This window comes from Pteronotus mesoamericanus, unplaced genomic scaffold (genome assembly GCF_021234165.1).
Source record: "Pteronotus mesoamericanus isolate MK-2021 breed Mesoamerican mustached bat unplaced genomic scaffold, CSHL_Meso_final contig_657, whole genome shotgun sequence".
Lineage (NCBI taxonomy): Eukaryota > Metazoa > Chordata > Mammalia > Chiroptera > Mormoopidae > Pteronotus > Pteronotus mesoamericanus.
Window position 1 is genome coordinate 10916091 of NW_026555229.1, and position 24209 is coordinate 10940299.

The following is a 24209-nucleotide window of genomic DNA, read 5'->3' on the forward strand; positions in this document are numbered from 1 at the left end:
CATATGCCTGAGAGTCTATAGAACAGGGCTGGGCCCAGGGGTAAGAGCCGAACACCTGGTACAGGATCTGTGGTTCAAGAGTCTCAGAGTCTTGGCCTCCCATGGAGACAACAGAAAGGCCTGGATCCCGGCTCCCAGCTCTCTCACTGATCAGCTGTGTGAACATGGACACATAGCTAACTTCCCTGATTCTCACTTTCCTCAACTACAAAATCGTGACAATAATAGTGCACGCATCCTAACATTTCTATGAATAACAAATGAAATAATCCATGTAAACTTGCCTGATAGAGTACCTTGCACAGAGGCCACAATTAATTTATGTTTAATGAAAGAAAATACAACTTAGTTATACATTTGGCCATATATCCAGAATTTGTCAAGTGAGTAACTATAATTTATTGAAGAGGTACTTAGAGCTTAAGTAAAGAACACTCATTTGAATTTGATGCATACCCGGGAATACACAAAAAGACTGCACTTTTTCATAGCTGTTGGGCCCCTTGAAAGCTGGAGGTTCTAATGAGATCCCAATAGTATTTAATATCATGTCCCAGTTGGCCTTTCAATGCTCTGATTCTAAGCCCCCTGACATCTGTCCCCTCAACTCCCTTCTCGAGTGCCCCAGCAGGGACAGAGGACCTTGTATTTAGTTTGGTTGTGCTCACAGGCCAACAAGGGAAGACCTACTCTTATACTCTTAAGATTGCAGAGAATTCCCCACATAGTGTCACAGTTTCCAGACTCCAATAACAGACTTAGTGGCAGTCCCAAATTCTTCCTTACATGTCCTTGTGTGAAGGAAAGTGGCAACTCTGTAAGTCACCTAGCAGAAGACACCCTGCTGAATCTAGCACTTTCTTAGTCAGATAGGCATATTAAATTCTAAATGTAGCTCAGAAGTCATGAAGGAAGAAGGAGATTGAAATCATAAGATTTCTTTGAAAATGTGGTTCAAATCCCATCCCATCAGAATCACGGGGAGGATTTTAAAACTCCATGATCTAATTATTGGAAGGGAATGAGGATGAGAATCTCAGAAAAGCAAAGGAGCACAGAAACTGTGATACATAAATCCTTTCCCCATCACCCAAAGTTTTACACTACATTTTCTTTAAAGAAGATATCTCTATCCACTTTTCTCTTGCTGCTTTTAAGATTCTCTTTTTAATCTTTAATCTTTGGCATTTTAAACATGATGTATCTTGGAGTGGGCCTCTGCATCCATCTTTTATGGGACTTGCTGGGCTTCCTGGACTTGTATGTCTATTTCTTTCACCAAAGTTGGGAAGCTTTCTTTCATTATTTGTTCAAATAAGTTTTCAAATTCTTGCTTTTTCTCTTCTTTCTGGCACCCTTATGATTTGGATGTTGAGTTCCCATAAAACAGTCAGCTTATTTCTCAAAAGAAACTTTACAGGCTAAAAGGGACTGGCAAGAAGTATTAAAAGTGATGAAAAGCAGGGACCTACAACCTAGATTACTCTATCCAGCAAAGCCATCATTTAGGATTGAAGGGCAGATAACATGCTTCCCAGACAAGGTAAAGATAAAGGAGTTCATCATCACCAAGCCATTGTTATATGAAATGTCAAAGAGACTAATTTAAGAGAAAGAAGATCAAAACTATGAACATTAAAATCGCAATAAATTCACAACTATCAACAATTGACTCTAAAAAACAAACTAAGCAAACAAGCAGAACAGAAACAGAATCATAGATATGGAGGTCATTTGGAGGGTTATCATTTGGGAGGGGGAAAGAGAAAGAATTGGGGAAAATGTGCAGGGATTAAGAAGTACAAATTGGTCGGTATAAAATAGACAAGGGGATGTTAAGAATGATATAGGAAACAGAGTTACCAAAGAACTTATATGCATGAGCCACGGACATGAACTAAGGTGGGGGTGATTGCTGGAGGGAATGGGGGTTCCAGGCGGAGGGGTGCAAAGGGGGAAAATTGGGACAATTATAATAGCATAATCAATAAAGTATATTAAAAAAATAAAGAAGCTATCTCTGTTAATATCAATTGTGTGCTGGATAACCCTGGAGCATAAACTCTGCCTGGCTTACAATAAGGTAAGCACCCTGGAGAGGGGCTCCCCTTTAGGACCCCCTCCTCCATGCCTTTCTTTTTCCAACATAGACTCACGCGGCTGCATTTACTTTTCTGACAGATTTCCTTATCCTCAGCTATGAATCAATTCTTTTGCTGCCAAATTGACCTGGATGATATAGCAAGCTAAACTTCATCTCACTCTCTGTTTTTTTCTTAATTTTACATCTGCAGGTATTGTAGCTCTCAATAGCTTGTCCATTTATTGAAGACCATTTGAAGAAAAATGATCAAGTATGTAATCCCTGGGAATAAACATGACAAAAGAAGAAAATGCATGACTACTGCCACTCATTTGTTATATTGGAGTGTTCTGGCTTGCTGTAAGCTTTTTGACCTTAAGCAAGAGACATTAATAGGGTTCCCCTTATGAACCTCTTTCTCCCTTTCTGTATCAAAACTGGCTTGTGTATCTGTATTATCACTGGCTTTCTCCACTGTTACCTACATCTCTAAATTTCACAGCCAGGGTCCACTTGGAGGGTTTTTGGTTCACTGGATGGGCCCTCCCTGCTGACAGCAAGTAGAAGCTCTCAAACTGAGATGCTAACCGCCTGGTCCATGGACAAAGTTTTCGCTCGGTAATGCAGGAGGCAATTATTAACTCTAACTCTGAAAAACATAGTTCAATAGTAATATCTTAGATATATACTTAAGAATCAGGATATTTCTGATCACAGAAAACCAAATCCCACCCCTGCCTTTCTGGAGACGAGATATTTAGGGCACTCACTTAACCTCTCTAAGTTTCGGTTCATGTATCTTCAGGATGTCAGTGACAACAGTACCCACCTCATAGGGTTGTGGTGAATATTAAACAACATTAGGCTTAAACAAGGCTTAGCAGGGGCCTGGCACATACCATGTGCTCTGTAAATCGCAGCTACAGACATATGGATGTCTGTGTTCTTGTTTTCCTCACCCCAACCCTCTTGTCACTATGTAGGTGAAGAAATGCCTTTGACTCTACAGAAAACCAAGCGAAAGGGAGGTGTAATATACTGTTTGACAGATGTGGTACCCACCTAAGAATCTCCCTCTGGTTCATAACCAGCATCCTGACATTCCTGGGGCTGCTTCATCTCTCATCTCTATCCAATGGACACCTGCATTTGCTTTCTAACTCATCTTCCTTTCCTTCTATTATTCTGTCACACATTATTACTGCAATCCCCATGATAAAAGCCCACTCAGAAAATAACAGTATTTGAAAGTTCCTCACCACACACAAAGTACAAGGCTGCACCATACAAAGAAACCTGGGAGTCATACGCTTAAGAGTATTGGTCTCTTTGATGTCACAGAAAAAAATTAAAGTCTTTTTAAAGAGCCAAAGGAGCACAGCAAGGAGGAAGTATTGTAAGAAACTTGTTTAGGAAATAAAGAAATGAGATGAGGTATGAGTATAAAAATGATTAATGCATATTGATCAAAATTTCTATAAAAATATAAACATTTACTACCTATATAATGGTGCGCCTTATAGAATCTATAAAAGTGTCTCTACATAAAACCTCCTCTGGTTTCATTTGAAGAGGGCTGCATTTGTTAATTATAGCATTGAGTAAATACCACATTTTTAAAATATAGTGCCATAATGATATCTAACTGTAAAAATCACTGGACAGAATTTTCAGGTGGGAGTTAAGCCAGCCCTCTCTCTACACACGTGACAGCACATGAATCATTCCAATAATTATGTCACTTAGGAATATGTCCATGTGGCCTGGGATAAGTTGTCTTGAAAGGCAATGTAAAACACAACTTACCAGGCTTCAATCACTAGCATCAGGGTGTTACATGGTTACTAGTTTCTATTCTTCCATGACTTGGTTTTGACATCAAGTCCTCTCCAACTACTAATCAACATTCCACAGGAAAATTCATCCTCTTGCACATAAAAATGTGCCCAACATCACTTATCTCCTTTTTCTCTCTTCATTTTTTCCCTAAGGACATTCTTTATCACTTTTTTGTCCACTTTGACAAGAATCCCCAGGGTTTGCATGACAACAAAAAGAGGCTGGAGATTTAGTGTATGTGCATCTCGAAGGGTTCAAAATATAAAACCACTCACATATTCATTGCTCTCTTCTCTTAAATCCATATATTTTCAGCCCCAGTGTGATCTTGTGATTTTTCAATGTCAGTTCTCTTTTAAATCATTTGCTTTCTCTCTAGGGTTTTCTTACTTCAAAAGATGTAGCCTTCCATTTTTATTTTATATCTGCTATCTCTCAGATCATGAGCTAGCAGATAACATGGCAAAAATTCAAATGTGGGTCCTTCTTTTACTGAATGAAGAAGAGGTTGTACAATAGCTCCAGCTCCATTACTCTAAGCGTTGCCCAAATACTATCTGTCACTCAAAGGACTCTGTTACTGCATGTCCCATTTCCCCTGGAAATGCTATGTTGGTGGCAGTAAATAAAAAGAAATGTATATGAGGGTCTATGCTGATCTTTAGAAGTGAAAGCATCCAAAGATAATGTCACCAATGCTGTCCTTAGCACTCATGGGTAAAGGAGGCATATTTATAAATCATTAGAAGACGTATGAGTGCTGAATAGAGTGATAATGCCACATAGTCTCGCATCCACTCTTCTGGCTGTGATCACTTAAGTGAGCTATTTCAGGAGGATACTGTTGAAGGAGACCACCTCAAACAACTCTCTCCCCCAACTGTGCCAAATGGGACAGTGGCCCTCATTGCTTTTGTCATATGGCCTTTTCATATGAGGTATTAAATCAAATAGTATGAACCAAAGTCAATTGTTGATTCTTTTAATACTACAACACTATTAGAGTCCAGTTCTCTCCAGTCAGTGGAATGAGAGCTCCATTATCAATGTCATTGAATAGGCTCTGCATCCCAAAAAACTATATACACACATGCTCACACCTGGATTCTGAAGGTCCATCGTGGCAGGGAGCTTTCTCAGCATTGAGTGCAATGGCCTCCCAAATGACCATACAACATCCAGAGTAAACTTTAAAACATAGGTCATATCACTGCAACTTCCCTGACTTAGAATGATGTAAAAACTTCACACATTATCCTATACACTCTTTATGCTCTGTCTGCTAGCTTTCTGAACAAGAAAGGTACGTGACTTGGTATCTTCCCGCATGACCGTGGTCTGACAGGTTTGTCCTGGAGGGTAATTAGCAAGCCTTCACACATGAAGTGCCTGTTAACCTCCTCTCTCTTGTTGCTCATTTGTGCTACTTACCCGTATCTAGACTAAACCTATTCCTTCATTTTTCCTACCTTGAATTGCCTTTGACATCTGGAATATGAGGAATAGCTCTCAGGTTGAAATAAAACTTAGCACACATCTGAAAGGAGTATGCTTTCTTTCTCTGGAAGATGTATAATTTTTGCTCTGATAATCTTAGCATTTGACTCTTTCGCATCTTCCCCAAGAGACACATGGCATGGAAGAAAGGCAAGCTCATTGTGAATCTGAATGCTCATTACGCTGTGGATAGGGCTGTGCTAGACCTGTGCCCCTTAGTGCGGATTTAGCTCTGCTCCTCGTACCCCAGCTCATTGGTATCTGTCTGGTCCCAGAAGCTCTCTAGTACCTAATTGCTTCTTTCATACATGTCTTGGTCTGCTAATGAGAACCACAGATATTTTTTTAAGTCTGGTGGAAAGGTGGGTTAGAAAGCAAATTCCTGGAAGAGAACTCACAGATGGCACAGCACAGGCCATCCACAAAGCTCTAAGGATCAAGGCTACCAGGGCTGATGATGCCCAGTGGGAGACTTGGGGCACTGGGGCAGGGCTGGTCCTTCTGAGGAAGCCACAATAGTGATTGCTGGAGCAGAGCTCAGTGAACATTAGTTGGCATCTGCGGAGACCTGCCCATGAGCACACATGAGACTCCCCTTGGGACACCGAAAACATCTTAGGGGACTTTCAGCAAACAATACCATCAAGAAAATGAAAAGCCAACACACAGACTAGCAGAAAATATTTTCAAATCAAATATCTGAAAAGAGACGTGTTTACAAAATAAAGAACACTCACAACTGAAATAAGGAAATAACCCAATTAAAAATAATGAGAAATTTGAATAATTGTTTCTCTAAAGAAGATATAGAAATGGCCAAAAAGCACAAGAAAACAATTGAACATCATGAATTATTAGGAGAATACAAATCCAAAGCACAGTGATACCAGTTCAAAACCACTAGGATGGTATCATAAAAATGAGAGTCAATAGAAAGTGCTGGTGAGGATGTGGAGAAATAAGCACATTTCTTCGTGCATTACTTGTAGAAATGCAAACCAGTACAGCCATTTTGGAAAACAAGTTGACAGTTCCTCAAAAATGTTTAAAAGTATTACATATGGCCCAGCAGCAAAAGAAATGGAAACATGTCCATACAAAATCCTATACATGAATATTCAGAGCAGCATTTTTCATAATTTCCAAAGAGTAGAAAAACACAAGTGTCCATCAACTGATGAATAAACAAAATATAATATATCCATATAATAGAATACTATTTGGCAATCAAAAAGAATGAGGTACTGATATATGCAACATTGATGAACTTTGAAAACACTATGCTAAGTGAAAAAAGTAAAAAAAAAATCACAAAATGCATATTCTGTGATATCATTTATATGAAATAGGAATAGACATATTTGAGAGAAACAAATCATACAGGTGGTTGCTTCGGGATTGGGAGACTATTGTGGAGAAGAATGGAGATTGACTGCTAATGAGTATGGAGTTTCATTTATTTTTTTAAATTTATTTTTAGAGAGAGGGGAAGAAAGGGAGAAAGAGAGGGAGAGAAACATTGATGTGAGAAAGAAACATCAGTTGGTTGCCTCTCACCCATGCCCTGACTGGGGACCAAACATTCCACCCAGGCCTGTGCCGTGACCAGAATCAAACCAGTGACATCTAGCTTTGCAGGAGGACACCCAACCCACTGAGCCACCCCCATCAGGGCACTGCGGGGTTTCTTTCAAAGGGGACAAAAATGTCCTAAACCTACATTGTGGTGACGGTTACACAATCCTGTGACTATACCAAAAAAACACCAAATTATATACTTTAAGTAGATGAATTATACAGTATTTGAATTACACTCAATTTGATGTGGGGTATAATATCTTGAAATGGTTTCTCTCCCTGAGGGGGCCTTCATGGCCTTTATTCATTACCATAGTTATGCTATGAAGATTATGATTTTCCACACAATCACAGAGCAAACGGAACCATGACAATTGCTGTTTTGTAATACACATAGCTTGATTTAATGTACTTTTGACAGTCCAAACCTACTTGGAAAAGTTACTGGTTGTCTTTTTAATCATTGAAATAAAAAGGAATAGCAAAAAATCCCACTAGCTCTGCTTGTCTACCAGGGGGCGGGGGGAAACAGCAAATTCATATGACTCTTTTAGAGCAAGGGATCTGAATTTGTGTCTTCTCAGATCGAGGTTCCTCTGCACCTTTATTCTGCTTTGAGAGCCAGGATTCATGCTAGACATTTTGCATTGTAGTTCTAGATGGTATCTGTTCAAATTTATTTCTACAGAAGTTAAAACACTTTCTTACACAAACAAAATTTGAGTTCCTCTTTTTTTACATTGGTTCTTTTAAGAAAAAAATACCAACATCATGTTTGATACTATATCTAAGCCAGAATGATGTAATTGTTGGCAATTTTGCTTTAATAATTCTGGTGAAACAATGCATATGTTCCTATTGTGGAATAAAAGATGAAGAATGTCATTAGGATAAAAGAACAGCATGCACCACTAAAATGAGTACTACTCCTGTAACCCTGGAAAACAAATCAGGGTTATTGAATGAGAGAGACTGTATTATAAGTGATAGAATGTGCAGATAAGAAAAATTGTTATGTAAGGAGAAAATGGGAGAAGTGAGATAAACTGAGTAGATGCGGGGAAAAAATAACCGAACAGGAGCAATGTTCATGGGCAATCAACCAAGCCTGAAGAGACCTAAGTTCAAATTCTTTGGCGCATCATGCATTTCATCTAGGAATTGTATTCTATCTCATGTAGAGAGGCATTCCAACCTCGATGTAATCTCATCCCCATATTTAATCTTCTCCGTATCAGCAGCGATGGGATATTTCACTTCTATGAAACTTCCCTTCCCCGATCATCACCTTCCAAAAATTGCAGAGCCGAGTGAGTGATTCAAGAACTTGTCAGTCTCTACCCCGAATCCTGTCACCACCACGCGCAGCCCCAGACTCCCTGAGTTGGGTACCAACTCAACCACGAAAAAGAGCTCTAACGTCAAAACCCACCCAGATCCTGGGGGAAATTAGACTAGACAGAAAGGTAGCACAGCGACTTAAGGAAGTTCATTTCACGAAAACTTCCTTGCCTGTTTTCTCTTCTTTCATCACATACATTCTGTTAGCACATGCAAAGGAAGTTGCTCTTTTTCCCCCTACATGAAGTGCATTTGTGAGCACCTGGGAAGATGCCTGCTGCTTGGCAGACATATATGTCTGACCAATTAATGGATGAATTATGAATTAATGAATAAATAAATGAATGAATGAGCCCAGGTAACTAGGATATCAATCCAAACTGTTGAGATAATATCTAAGATTTCATCATGAGATGTTGACAATTAAAATTGCATAATCCCCGTTATTAAAATTGTTTCTTTTCCAAGGTCAAATTTGAAATGAAACCAAACCATATTTGTCTTCATTTAGATTCCCCAGAAACAAACACTAAGACTAGGATTGGTGTGCCAGTGATTTACTAATAAACTCTATGAGAAGAAACTGGTAAAGAATTGGGAGTTGCAGGATGAGGAGGAAAAGGCCAAGCAAAGATATAACTTTAAGTAAAGTCCCAGTCTCATCTTAATCCTATAAGGAGCTCTGATATCAACTTCAATGTAGTTTTTTGGTCTAAGTATTGTCCCAACTTGGCATGAATGTGCAGGGCTTCCATACTACTATACCATCAGTCATGGGTTTGGGTCCCCATGCAGGGGACTATAAATTCCTGCTCTGGGAAAAGAGGCTCCGGTAGCCCAAGGAGAGTCCTCTAAAGAGAGTTGCAGGTGTGAGTTCTTAGAAGCACACAGAAGCTCATACCAATGTACAAAGAACTGATAAAGGTGATCAGGGGGTGCATCAGCAGAGCACCTACAGTGTCCACTACAATAGTTAAATTGATTGAGAGAAAAAAAGACACACACCACAGATAAAATAGAAGTAAGTTTGAGTTTTAGCTCTATGCTTATGACCTGGGTGGCATTAGGCAAGCTATTTCTGATTCCTGATCCTCCGTTTCCTCTATGGAACAGGGTAGTAGCGTCATAAGTTTGTTATAAGGGGATTAGAAACATATATAAAACAATTTAAACTGCGCCTTGACTATAATAACCACACAAGAAATATTAATCATCATCATCATCATCATCATCGTCATCATCATCCTTCCTGGGCCAGAATAGTTCTTTGGATTAAACAACAAGGTAAGTCTGGATTTCCTGACACTTCACACCTCAATTCCAATCTCCTCTGGTCTTAAAATACTCAACTGTCTGCTCTGCTTTTCACCTTTAGGGGGCGTCCTTCTCTTCTTAGCTCCCTCTTTTCCTCCCTCCTGATTTTCTGACCCTCATATCTGTGTTCCTCACAAGCTTGACTTTGGAGGCAGACCATTCAGACAGTTCTAGGCCAAGCTAGGACAATGTGTGACTCCAAGACTAACAGGCTGTGACAGGCACCTACACTCTGAAATTAATGGGAGTGCCACTGGCTCCCAGGAAGACCTAGCAGTGGTGACAAGGACAGCAACAGTGCCTTGGTGAAGGACAGCACTGGACTGACTGCGGGCGAGGACTGCTGGGCTCAGGCAAAGGAGAAAGGACTTGGGAAGTCCTGGGGACTTTAATGTGGGACTCCACATATCTTTGTTGGGTTCATACATTTATTATTTGAGTAAGAAAACAGCAGGTAAAACCTCGGGTGGGTCTGAAAAGAAGTATTACTCAGAATCCTTTCAGCCAACAAGTTCTCCTCTTTCCAAGAGATCTTGACCTCTAAAGAACCCCTGCTTCTCATTAGTCCCACTTCCAGGCCTGCTTCTGAATTTTTCTTTGGCCAGGCAAAGCTGCCACATTGGACCACTTTGCTGATTGCCACTTGGGGATGTCATTTGTGCCAGGCAAAGCAGACCCCAACTTCTCATAATAGTTTCTCAAAACCAAGTTTGTCTTTGCCCAGAACTCAAGACAAAGGCCTCCAGTGGGCTGCCTCAATGAGTCAGCAGGAGAAACACTGCTGTTGGACTGGTTTTTTTCTTGCTGTCAAGATGTCTAATGATAAAATTCCCTGAAAATTAGAGAAATACAATAAAACTATATTGAATCTGAGAGCACACTTAAGGTTAAAGTGTAAAGATTATTTTGAATCAATTCTTTTCTTATCTATATTGATCCATTTTCATTTATTTTAAGGTGCAAATGGGACATAGATCAGAAATTCCTTGCTGAAAAATGGTTCTAGGAGACATACCAAGAAGACCAAAATTTGTTTTTACAAAGTAGTTCACTGAGATTTATTTGCTTACTGATGTGCCTCAATTAGCAGATTCAGTTCCAGGTAGAAGTCCCCTGTCTCTGAAAAGCCTTAGACCTCAGATGGTGGCTCTGGGACAGCAAACCATTCTTAGACACCCAACTAGGCACACCAGCACTCAGCCTCCTAAGGCTACAATGCAGTGAGTGGAAATGCAGCAAAGTTAAATATTCAACACAACTTGTGTTATCAGTGGTGATAGGAACAGGCAGGATGGGACTCTGAAAGATACCTAGATGAATCATGGGGTCAGAGAAAGTCCATGACTTGAAACATTACAACTTAGCCCCTTTACTGGTTAGTAACAAAGATGAAAAGAATGGGAAGATTTATAGACACAATTCAGGAGTTTTGTTGTTCCTTTTGCACAAAATGTCTGAGTACATAAAGTAAAAAGAGCTGCAATGCTAGACACCTGTGAGAACTGATGAATCGAAGCACCAAGAAATCTTGTTTGAGAAACTATTATGTCCCCTAAACTGTACTTATGCCTATGGGGATACAGGACTCTATTTTCAAATAGTGTTCAATCTAGTTGATATGACAAGACTAATCCGTATGAAAATATCAGGACTCAGAGTTCACTGCAATAAGGGAGAACAGCCTGAATTTTGTCAAAAAAGATGCTACAGCTGGCAGGGGTGTTGGTAAATGACAAAACCCTGCAAAGCAGCTCAATAAATCATCTTGCTTGAAGGGTGTTCATAAAATACAAAAAGGCCTGCATCCTGTTAGAGCACCATGTTTCAGGAGGATCTATAACAGAGCAGAGCACTGCCCAGCCTAAATTGGACTTGATGTGAGCAAGAAATTAAGCTGTCAGGGATTATTTGTTTCTGCAGCAGAGTCTGGCCTATTCTGATTACGAAAAACACTGCTTTCCCATTTCTTTTAGCCCAAATGTCAAGCCCAACCCTAATTCTACTGGTTTGAGTCATGTGCCCACTCTAGAACCATTACCCAGGAGGATCAACATAGGAAAAACCAATTTGTTGCATTATATGCTCCATGGTTTTAGTGGCATTTTGGTAGACAAATTACTATATAATACTGTCAAATTCCTGGATTACTTGGTATAACATATGTTTACAATCCATCAGTGGCTGCAAAGATAACCATTCTAAGAACAAAAGTTTGGTCTCTTGCTAACACAGATTCACTGGATATTTTACAGTTCAGTGGCCACATATTTCTTTAGCCGAAAGATATTTCTTATTTCCACATTACCTTTCAGGTCTTGGAGTAAGCACTATTCAATTCAGTGCTCCTATTCAAACTGAGAAGGGCTCTATGTAAATTCCTTTTCACCAACACAGTCATCGGGCTTTGTTTTATTAAATAGTAACACATTTGTCTTTAGGTAAAATTAAGCTTTTCCTTGGAAACACTGGAGAATTAGAAAGTTAAACTTCAGGGATTATGATTGGTATTATTATTTTAGGATAGTAACTCATCAGTATTAGTCCCACTTGGGTGTCAATTTTCTTATGGAAAAATCTTTTTTTCAGTAAACAACAGGACGTGTTCCTGTCTTGATACCTCAGGGAAAACCTATATGAGGCATTTTGCAATGAAATCAGAGATATCTAAAAGGATATGGTTTGTCTCATTTTGAATTTCATATTTCTTAGGAAATTACTGTTTCCACAATTGGACATAATTTTAAAGAACAGCTTCTTTCATAGAATAGATTCTTCCTATTGTCTACAGCTACATTTTCTTTGTGATTTGAATGTTATGAGATGGGACTGTACTGGTGCCCTAAAGAATTACATGTATATACGACATGGAAGATAAGATGTGCAGAACTGTATATACTGATTAGTGATTAAAATAATAGGTGAGTATTGAAATTGCTCATGCTCACAACAAACTTGAAAAAAATAGGATAATGAAAGCCTAAATATGTCTCAATTGATCGCTGTTAGCATTATCATCTATTTATTAATTTGGTCAAATTAGTTTAAATTTGACCAATGTGGGTTCCTTCAAGCCAACTCATAATCCATTTGACTTGACCCCTCCCCCTTAATCTTTGACTACTTCCTTGCTTTCTGTTTCAATGCCGTTCCCTCTTCATTTTCTACTCCCTGCCCCAAACCTGAAATAAGTCATTACAAAGAGACTTAATTCCTTATAAGGAAGAAAAACATTTAGAAATAAAGATCTAAGTACCACAAAGATTAAGAACTCAATGGTACTATTTAATGTTACATAGTAAAAATTTAAGATTATTTATTTTTTACTTCTATGGTAATCAATAATAACATTAAATAAATGAAGAAAAAATCTTATAAAGGAGAAAAAATGAAGTAATAAAAATAATGATCAGCATAAATGAAGGTAAGAAAGGAAGATCACATAACCAGTGAGACAAATCAAAAACAAATAGCAAGATAGTATAATTAACCCCAAATATGTTAAGTGAAAATATATTAAACAGTCCAATGTAAATATTATCTGACTGGGATCGATCAGATCTAGCTCTAAGCGAATTTATAAGAAGCACACCTTAACATATGACACAGGTAGGTTGAAAGTAATATGATGAAACTTAAGATATACTTTGTAAACACTATCAAATGTTGTGGGCTTCACTAAGATCAGCAAAGTAGACTTTAAGATGAAACTATTACAGAAGATGAACAGGAACAGTTATTAATGAAAGGGAGTTTGATAAATATCATTACATACTTATGAGAAAAGATATCAGCACACTAGGAAAAGGCAGGAACATACTTACCTTGATAAAGGGTATTAGCAATAGACCTACAATAAGATGATACTCAAAGGTAAACTATTGTATAATTTTTTCCTAATGTCTAGAATAAGACAAATATGTCCACTATAATCACTGCTATTCAAAATTTCATTGGAACTTCTGGCCTGTTCAATAAAGCAAGATAAAGAAATGAAAAGCATAGCAATTGGAGGGAAAGAAGTAACATGGTATTTACTGCAGATGATGTATTATTTAGTACAATGCTTGTAAATGCTTGATATGCTAACTCTTATTACCAACTACATAATAATTACGATTATATATATGTAACATTGTGTTTCATACTTTAGCTAAAGCTAACCAACATCCAGATTTATTCAAATATAATGACCATAGTCCTTTAAAAAGTGAGACTGATTAGAACACTTTAACATATGACTCAGCTTGCATGTGGTTGTTCAGGGAACACAATGAAAGTCCTCTGTCAAATACAATGCCTGATGGATTGTGGAAGAGTTTTAAACCACAGTGTCAGATGAGGAACAATTAGTAGCTAGATTTCACAAGCAAGTTTGGAAGTAGCCTATTAACGCGTGCGCGGTTACAAGCATGACTTTCATGAAAAAGAGCAATAAGACTCTGCCGCCACAGAGACACTTCCTCAGACCCCAGTCTCCAACACCAGCCCTGGTCTTGGTCCTGGAAAATCTTGGTCCTCAGAAAATATATAAGCACATGTGGGGTGGCTGCTACCGAGGAAGTGTAATTAAAGGAGGGAAGCAGTTCTCTAGGCATATTCAGCTGAAGAAATCCCTCACCCATCTGCCTGGCTGAACATCAGCAATAACAAATTGCGGTCATGACAAACCAACACTTGAATTCTCCTCTTCTTTAGCTCCATCTTTCAGTTACAACAATGGAGACAGTGACGGTGCCCGCGTATGACTCTCCTAGCCCAGCCGTCAACACACATATGCTCACCTATAGAAAGCTTTCACAAAGACTGTTGGCGTAACCAAACTTGAGTCAGGCTCCTGGACTTTCCCCTAGGACCACTGATACACTTCCTCATAAAATATTGCTTTAGCAAGAACCCTGTTAGTTTAGTGTAATAAGAATCCCCCATCCTCTAAGCCAATCACTATTGATATCTTACCAGGTCCATCACCCTGGCCTATCTTCAGCAGGAATTCTGTTAGGTCAGTTTAACCAGAATTCTCCTTCACCCTTGATGTTTCAGTTTTATAATTTTTTATCCACTGACCCTCAGTCTTCTCCTTAACTATAAATTTCCACTTGCTCATGCTATGTTTGAATATGAACCCAGTTTTGAACTGAGGTCCCGTTCCCCTTCTGAAGTCATCCTGAATAAAATCTATCAATATTTCTACCAATTTACTGTCCAGGTTGGGGGGGATGCATCCACAGCTTTCCCCGAGGTTCACGAGGGAGCATTGGTGGGTGCCCTGTGACTGCTCTGTACTGAGCTCATTCCACCCACCCACACCCACAAAGCTCACACTGCACGGAATCCAGCCCCATCAGCATACCCGTTTCTTTGCTACCTGGTGATTTCCCCCTTTTCATCACTTAAATCTTTCCCCATTGGACTTTTTTAATTTTTAATCTCATTATGGGTAACTCTGTATTCAGAAACAGTGTTCGGCTCTCATTCAAACATTTCAATTACAACTCTCTCTTTTCACTCTCTTTTCTCTTGCTGCTTACAACAAAAGAAACCCCTGCCTTCTACCAGAAACAGCTTTCTATAAGGACACAATTTACTTTGCTTTTTAAGAGCCCATCCTCCATGATTGCCATATTTACCCAACACAGCGCATCTAAACGTACTAGCTCATAATTTTTAAAAGCCTCCCCTAACTTCTCTTAGAGCTGGCTATGCCCTTCTAAAGTGAACTGAGTGTGGAATCAGGAAAATTCAATCCTCCAGTTTGACTGTAAAATACCTATTCCTCAGAGAAGGGACAGCATTGCCTGCTATTTCCTAGGTATCTTTAAAGACAAAGAAGTTAGGGTGAACAATGGGGGAAGAAATTGAGCAGGAAAAAATGTATTTATTACCCAAACATTTCCCTTTGCTAACTCTCTTCAGTTGTCTTGTAAAACTTAAAAGTCTTTTGTTTTTGTGGTAATTTGAGAGAAGAGTGGATTACAATGTGCTTGGATTTTACAGGTATCTTGAGTGATCCATCAAAAACAAAAAAAATGGGGAATCTTGCCTATGCTAGCAATTACAGATAGAGTTCACAGGATACCTGTGAACAGAAATTCTGAAGAAGTCCTTCAATTTTCTCTACACCCTTCAGATGTTTCTGTTTCCAGCTGAGTGTCCACTAGGAACTACCAAGTCTCCTGTTTCCTACTAGAGCAGAGACACTAGAGCCAGATAGTAAGTGGTAAGTTATTACTGTGATAAATGGAAGGATTCCTGTCTCCCTTTGGGTCATGCCCTGTTGTAGGAACACCCAAAGAACGCTCCTATGCAAAAAGCCCTTAAGGAATTTCTTTCTTTTTACACTTCTGTGTTACCCTGACCTTACAGGTAACTCTTTCAGGGGTTGACTCAAAAGACAAAGCTAAGTAATAGACTCTATACACGGAATTGTCACTCATCTACAACAATGGAATCTTTCTTCTTCACCAGACAATTCTTCCCTTTGACAGCACTCTGTCTCAGGGGCTGCTTTATGTCCCAAGCAAATAAATTCTCGGCCAAGCGCCCCACCAAATGAGAGGTACACATGAATCCTCTCATGTGAGCTTGCTCCCTCCCCCTGCTCTCCACTCCCTTTCAGCATCCCTCACTCCTAGCGATAAAATGAAAGAGCAATTCTATTTTCCTTGCTGTTGTTTCATCCCATTAACTCTATCTTTGCTCCCTTAAATCTGGAGCTAGTTGGCGCTTAATTAGCATGGAACACTAATGAGGTTAAAGTCTTAAATTCAATTGTCACATGATTCAGCCCAATCTGGCCATGGCCCCCAGCCCTAGGTAATGACACTAGTCCAGCCACCGTATTACAAAGTGCACCAGTGGTGAAGAGAGAGGCTAGAAAAGGGAAAGCTTTCTTGGAAAATTCCAAGGATATCAGAACTTTCCATGGAAACCTAGTCAAGCCATCTGGAGGCTGTCAAACCACTGCCTTTACCTTTGAAGAGTTTAAAATTCCTTGGGGAGGATAAATTTTCACTTATGAAAGAATAAGCAGACAAAATGGGATAGCACAGAATCACGTGCTCCATGGAGTATTGCTTTGGGAATCAACTGGGATTCCATGCAGCCATGGAAAACGAGATAGAGGTCAAGGGAACTGAGCAGGGTCTTCAAATTTGGATAAGAGGAATGGTGGATCTTCAAAGTAACAGAAAGATACTTTCACATTTCAAAAGCCCACATTGGCTCAGATGGTGATGTTTGTAGCTCATTAGTAATGATGGCTTTCATAAAGTATTTAAGTCCTTGGAAACCCACGGGAAACAAGGAGGAAAAGTGTCATGTGACAGATGTAGCCAAAGGTAACTGCCCTTTAAGAGCTGGGATCCATGGAATAAGAGCCTATCCCTTTCTATGCCATTTACAAACAACATCATTTCCTCACATTTCCCATCTTCTCACTCAAAATCAAGACTCAGATTTTCTTTCAAACCCAGGACACCTTTGCACACAGATGAAAGTTATTTTCCTAAGAGTTCCAAGTATGAAGCAAAAACTTTGCTACTTTTAAAACCAAATTAGCTTTGCTTAATAAACATCAAGCCTACCAATTTTTTAGGCTTTAATGACCTTAAGCACCTTTTTCTACAACCCATGTGATTTGGCAAAACTAAGGAAAATCACAGTACATTTTAATATACTTGTGATTTAGCAACCCAATAAACTTCCAAATAAGTTGCAAGAATGTCGTTCTTGTTTTTTTGGGTTTTTTTTTTTTTGGAACAAAACCAACAGTTTAATTAGCCTTGTGGACGCTTGGGCTTTTAATCACACAGCAGTCACATTCAAAAGGGTGACAGTGTTTAACATTTTAACAACAGAAACAGTTTCTGTTGAAGAGAAGTTTATCAATGGACTTCACTTTGATTTTTCTTTTTTGGTAGGGGGAGCAAAAAACAAAAAACAGTCTTGTTCTTGGAGGGGCAATAGTCCTAGGCTTATACAATCATGAACGATACTGGTCTTTCGTATGAATTAATTATATGATGTTGCTGTTTGCATTTACTAACTAGATCATAGTAACATATAATATGGAGAATTTAACCACCTGTCATTATTCAATCTTTCATAATTTTTAACAATTTATAATTATTTATGAGGGCAGTAGGGATTATAGAAATAAAGTTAAAAGAAAATATATTAAAAAGCAGGTAGCCTTTATTCATGGTATCAGCTTTAATTTCAAAGTACCACAATGAGGAAAAGGAAACCTACCAAGTAAAATGGCTATCAGCAACAGAGAAATATTCTTCAGGATGCAAAATGGGAATCATCAGACAAGCTTGAAAACTGAGATTCTTCCCATTAATATGTGGAGGGCTTTTTTGTGTGTTTACTGTTTAACCTCTTCCCTCACAATCTTAGAAGAAATCCTTTTAAAAGCCCCTGCAGTGTTTACCATTGACTGTTGGTTGATTTCCTCTTTTAAAAAAAATAGCTATTGTTCATTGAATAACTATCAGACCAGATACTATGATAAACACTTGACATATATTTAATCTCATCACCTCACAATAACCCTATGAGGATAAACTATGATTATTGTCATTTTATAGATGAGACAGAACATCAAGGTTCAGAGAGTTTAAATTGCCTACTGTCACAGAGCTGGTCAATTGCAGAGCCAGGATACAAAACTTCATTATCGTGAATGGCTTTACAAAATGTCCCATTTTGAACCATGGGTCTAAAGAGTAACATTCGTAACCCTTACCCTCCTGTGCTAACTGCTTTGTGAAATTCGGATTCATGTGAGAATACCTCTCTGAATACCTGATAGAATACCTAGCTATACGTAGGCTCCTTGGAATCAGGTGCCACCCCATGTTTGTTTTTGTGTTCCCTGCACAGATCCCTGGGCAGCCCCAGCAGATATCACTCACTCTGTTTTTAGTCTGACCCAACAGCACTACTGAGGAAATGGTGGGATCCTATGTTCACTTGGTAAAGTCAACACTCCCTGGAAAGACATGCCTTGAAGGCTCCTGCATGTTGGGCAAATCCCTCACCTCCAGGAAGCCTTTGGGGACCTGGCGAATTCACATCAGGAGGCAGGCGGACCTGTCAAGACTGAGTTGTCCAGAGTAAAGGATTTTATTTGGCAAAGGAGCCTTTTTGATCCTGGATCCTGTATCTTTGCCATGATCTCCAACAAGCTCATTTTTTAACCTGTACCTCTCTGTTCCTCCCTAATAACCACTCTGATCCAAACAGAGCTTTCTGTCCCCTAAATCAGAAAAGGATGCCCAGATATACCCAACTCCCCACAGTTTATCAATTAAGTCATTAAAATCTGGTTACATATGTTCCTGTATTTCCACAGGACCATGCAGACATTACTCTTGTGGCACTTGTCATATAAAAATATTTTAGTTTCCATGTCACTTTCTCTCATTAAATAATGAAGTCCTTAAGGTGAAAGATCAGTATTTATTCAACCCTATAATTCTACCTTACCAGTGGGTAGAGCACATGGTTGACATTAATATAATAATAATAACAATAGCAGTTAATAATCCTCAAACACTGAAGACTCTACCAAGTGCTTTAAGTGGGTGTTTTTTAACTACTCATTACATCATTTTTAAATAGTATTATTCCCTTTTGTAGTTAAGGAAAACTGAGGTGGAGAACCATGAAGTAATTTGCCCCAGGTCACACTGCTGGTAGGTGTCTGAGATTGATTTAGAAGTTTGTCTAACTTCAGAAGTTTTAATGTTGAAACCAAATTTTCCACTTACCATCCCAAAACCTTTCGCAGCTCCCAGTCCTAACACACACTTGGCACTTAGTAAGAGTTTATAACCTGACCCATCAAGCACAGATCAGGATTCAGAAATAGCAGTTATGACTAGTCACAGCATCAGAAATTAAGCGCTGGTATCCATCGGAGGTTTAGCTCAGTCTTCATAACTACTTGAGTGGTGGTGATGGAAAGAGATAAAGGTTAAGTTTTCGTTTCCTGCTCCCCAATTTTTACAGCCTTTACTACCCACTTTATTTTACCATTCTCTGTAGTAACCTGTGACAGACACCAAGGTTTGAAACCCAGGTGGTAAATTTCTAAGCCTCTCTGCAGTAAACCCTGGGGAAAAAGGTGAGAACTATTACCAAGGGTGAGTCCATCCTGGGTGCTCTAGAAGTACATCTTCACATTCTATTAGCAACTAGCTGGGCATTTCATAGTCTCCAACTTTCCTGTACTAATCGTCTGCATCAGAGTCAATGCAGACAATTAGAAAGAACTACAGGTGCAGTGTCCTTTGCATTGTAGGGAAATGTAGCTCCATCATTAGGAAGAGATTCCAGAAAACACCAATCTTAGAGGATCTGGAAGCGCAGGGTTTGTTTTGCTCTCATCCTCCAGGCAGGCAAAAATGTATGCATCCCCAGGTCAATACATCAAAGCAAGGTGGCATTCATAAGTATAAGGAATGACAAAACATTTGTGAAAATGATAAATGAGGAATCCAAAAATCTTTTTTTAATTTTTATTGCATTTTTTCCATTACCATTTAGTTCCCTTATACCCCCCTCCCCCCAGCAATCACCACACTGTTGCCCATGTTCATGAGTCCTTTTTCTTTTTTTCTCAATCCCTCCAATCCCCTAACCACCCCCCACTAGCTGTCATCTGCCTTCCATCTATGAGTCTGTCTCTGTTTTGCTTGTTAGTTCAGTTTGTTCATTAGATTATACATATAAGTGAAATCATAGGGTATTTGTCTTTCTCTGACTGACTTATTTCACTTAGCATAATGTTCCCCAGGTCCACTCATACTGTTGCAAAGGGTAAAAATGGATCTGCCTTTGACCCAGTGATCCCACTTCTGGTAATATATCTGAAGGAACTCAAAACACCCCTATGTTCATTGCAGCATTATTTACAATCATCAAGATATGGATGCAGCCCAAGTGTCCATCAATAAATGAATGGATAAAACAAACATGGGACATTTATACAATGGAATCCTACTTGAACTTGGCCTAAGAAGTTTTTAATTTAGATGTATTAGACAAATTTGCTTTCATACAGAAAGACATGTTGCTTTGTGCTGTTAATGAAGATAGAGTGGGAGAGGGAGGGAGAGAGAGGGAGAAGAAGGAAGTGAAAAGGGAGGGGAGTAAGAGGAGGAGGAAGGAAGAAAGGAAGGGAAGGGAAGGGAAGGAAAAACTGGATAAAATCAGTTCAACTGCATAGAGAGAATGGAGAAAACCCTATTTGGTACTAAGAAATAGCTCTTAATTTATCCACCGAACATCATTTATTATGTTTAATAGAACTGCCATAAAACTCAGCACAACTGACCTCCATATAAAAACTAAAAAAGGAGGGAAATACATGGACACAGGTCTCTGAAATGCATTATTTCCTTGCTCCTAAGATATGACAGACTATGATCTTTTATGCTTATGACAAAAGCTAAAATCGATTTTGGGGGAGGGGACATATCAATAAGTCATCATATATTTTCACATTTTATTCCTTTTTGACCTTTACCACTTGTCTGAGCTAATTTTGTCTATTCCTTTAAGTGTCTCATTAGGGAAGAGCTAGCTTTGAACTTGTAGTAGGTTTTGATCACTCCTGGAGAAACTCAAATCACCGGGACAGTGTGGGCACTGCATTGCGGAAATACTCAACCTGGTTGTATAATCAGACACATACATATTAAAACAACAAAAGAAAAATCCCAAAGCAATCATCAGCAAGTGTAAAATAAGATGCTTCCTATTACTTAATTACATCTTTATGCTATTTTTGTAGTTCTACCTCCTGTTATTACATTCAGAGTTCACAGGAATTCTTAATGAATATTGCTAAAAATAGAATTCCTCAGAGACATATAGGACTTACCTTGATAATGATTTTCCTTGCTTCTTTTTATTTGTGTAGCAGATGATCATTAAAATTAAGCTCTTGATTATAATTACCCAGAGTAATTCATCTCAAACTGCCTTCTCACTTAACAATTGAAGATATTCATAAATATGATGGGGCTAAAGTTTTCACCATGCTTAGTAACTTCTTGGGATAAAAGGTGTTGTGTTAGCATAAAACAATAATTAACCAGAATAATCCAACCCCAGGGTATCAACAAGTATTCATAGTGTCATTGGCAACTGTAATACAGAAATTGTCACTATTATACATATTTGATATAATGTTTAATTACCAAAGTATGAACTTGGGCCTTAAAGAATTCCTTAATGGAGGGTAGAACCCTTTCTTATTTAGCATTATTCATCTAAAATGTTCATTAGCAGCAATACTACATAGTGTAACAAAACTCTCCCATCTAAGAACAGTGGTAGAGATAGTCAAATTACAGTTTCAAGAGTAAACATGCTCAAAATGTGCTAAACATTTCCTGGACTCCTCTACTGCTTTCATTAAATAGGTGAAACCCAGTGTTATTTTGCCCCATTTCCACTGTTCTCTACAATAGTAACCTTTAGTTCTTCAACAGGGGACTCTGAACAGCTCTATATGGTACTAGGGCCAGTCTGGATGCCTCCAACACTAGACAATCATTCCCAACTGAGAAAGAGCCAGAACCAGGTCTCCTGCCTCAAGGACTTCAGAGAGCTCATTACCTGGCTAACATATGTCTAGGCCACTGAAACTTTGACATGCAGATCCAGATGGTCAGAGAGATATGCCTCCATCAAAACCAAAAGCCCCACTGCCCCTTCAATAGAGTCAGCTTTGGGGTGATATTTTTAAAGACACACATTATTTTATAAAAATAACATCTGTTACCTCTAGGAGAGGGGCAGGATCATGGTTCCCTGCCAATTCTAGAAAAAAATATGTTTCCTAAGAGCTGATGATCTAATCCCTCCTGCGTTACTGAGCCTAGGTCCATGCCTAAACAAGTGCTGCCCTGTCCATCCTTCCTATGAAATGTACAACCAAAGCTAAATGTTAGAATTGCATTAGTGTAGAATTGAATTCTTCTTGGCAAATGTTAAGCACTTCTGCTACTGAAATTTTCCATCATGTGTATTTGAAAAGGAAATAAATTGTCACCCTATTAGTGATGTTTTAATGTTATCTAAGCATAACATTATTTGTGCATTTGATTGTGAGCTACCAATAAGTGCTTTCCAAAAGATTTTTTTCTTAGCAGGAAGAGGCAAGAATATATTTGTAATTAGGGAAACATGCACAATGTACTTAAAACACCCCAAGTAGGTATGAGTTCATAATGCTAAGGGATAAGGAATATACTGAAATAATTATATCTTATTAATAATTGATATTTCTATAAGGAATATAAATGGAAAAATTTATCTGGCGGTCGTACCTTTAAATAGCCATATTAAAAGCAGTTATGAAATGACTTTTGAAGTCTGAATGCAGTTGAACAGATTTGGCCAGGCCATTTCCATCACAATAGGATTTTTGAAGTCAGTACAGAGGGGGGAAAAAGACCCATTACAGACAAATCACCTGATCCAGACCTGGAGATAACGTGATATTGTTCCACACAGCAATGTCTGCAGGGCTTTGTCCAGATTGGTCTGAAATGGATATCCAGAAAAATGCACAGTTCTAATAACCCTCTTTCTTTATTTTTAGCCTGAAAGCCCATTTCTTAATGGCAGTAATTGCTAGTCTGCCTACTCATTTATCTTCCACTAAAGATGTAAATGGCAGCACTATTTTGGGTCCTCCAGGCATGGAGAAGAGTTGCTCCCAGGTCCTAGGTGATAAAAAGATGGGAGTGAGGTCACATCACACGCTTTCTTTTAATAAAGAAAAAAATTTGTTTTCATCCTAAGAAGCACACAGACCACACATAGCACATACCAAGAGAAGTAAAAAGGGAAAAAAAAAGTGCATTATGCATCTTCTACTGCAAATTCATAGTACAAAAGATACTGGTTTTTAAATATATAATACAAAAAATACATATATATATATATATAATTTACAAATTGATATCATTATGCAACACACTGGAATCCACTGGTAGCTTCTGAAAACCAAACAGCAACCCATCTTATGGCGCTCCTGATTTGGGGAGGAGGGGGTTCTCTAAGTGCATTGTAGCAAAGAGCTCCAGGCACCAACAGAGGAAAATAGGGTGGCCCAGGTAATAAAAATCTCCATTAAAGAAGAGTACAATTGTGTGATATGGGGGAATGGGTGAAGGGCTGAACTGTGGTCGAGAGGGGGCCTGGCCTATGGCACCCCAGAACTGGCTTACACACCAAACACAGCAAATCCTAATCTTTCCTTGCTACTACAGGACACAGCATGCATTTTTTTAACTGAATTTATTGGGGTTACCTTGGTGAATAAAATTATATAGATTTCAAATGTACAATCCTCTAATCCATCATCTGTACACTGTATTGTGTTCACCACCCCAAGTCACATCTCCTTCCATCACCATCAGCGTGCACTTTTTTAAGCCTCAATTTATCTGGCATTTGGTAAAATAAGCTGTATCCTGCAGGGAGCCAAGAACATAAAGAGGAAGCTGAAGAACATGGAAGTGAATTGCGTGGA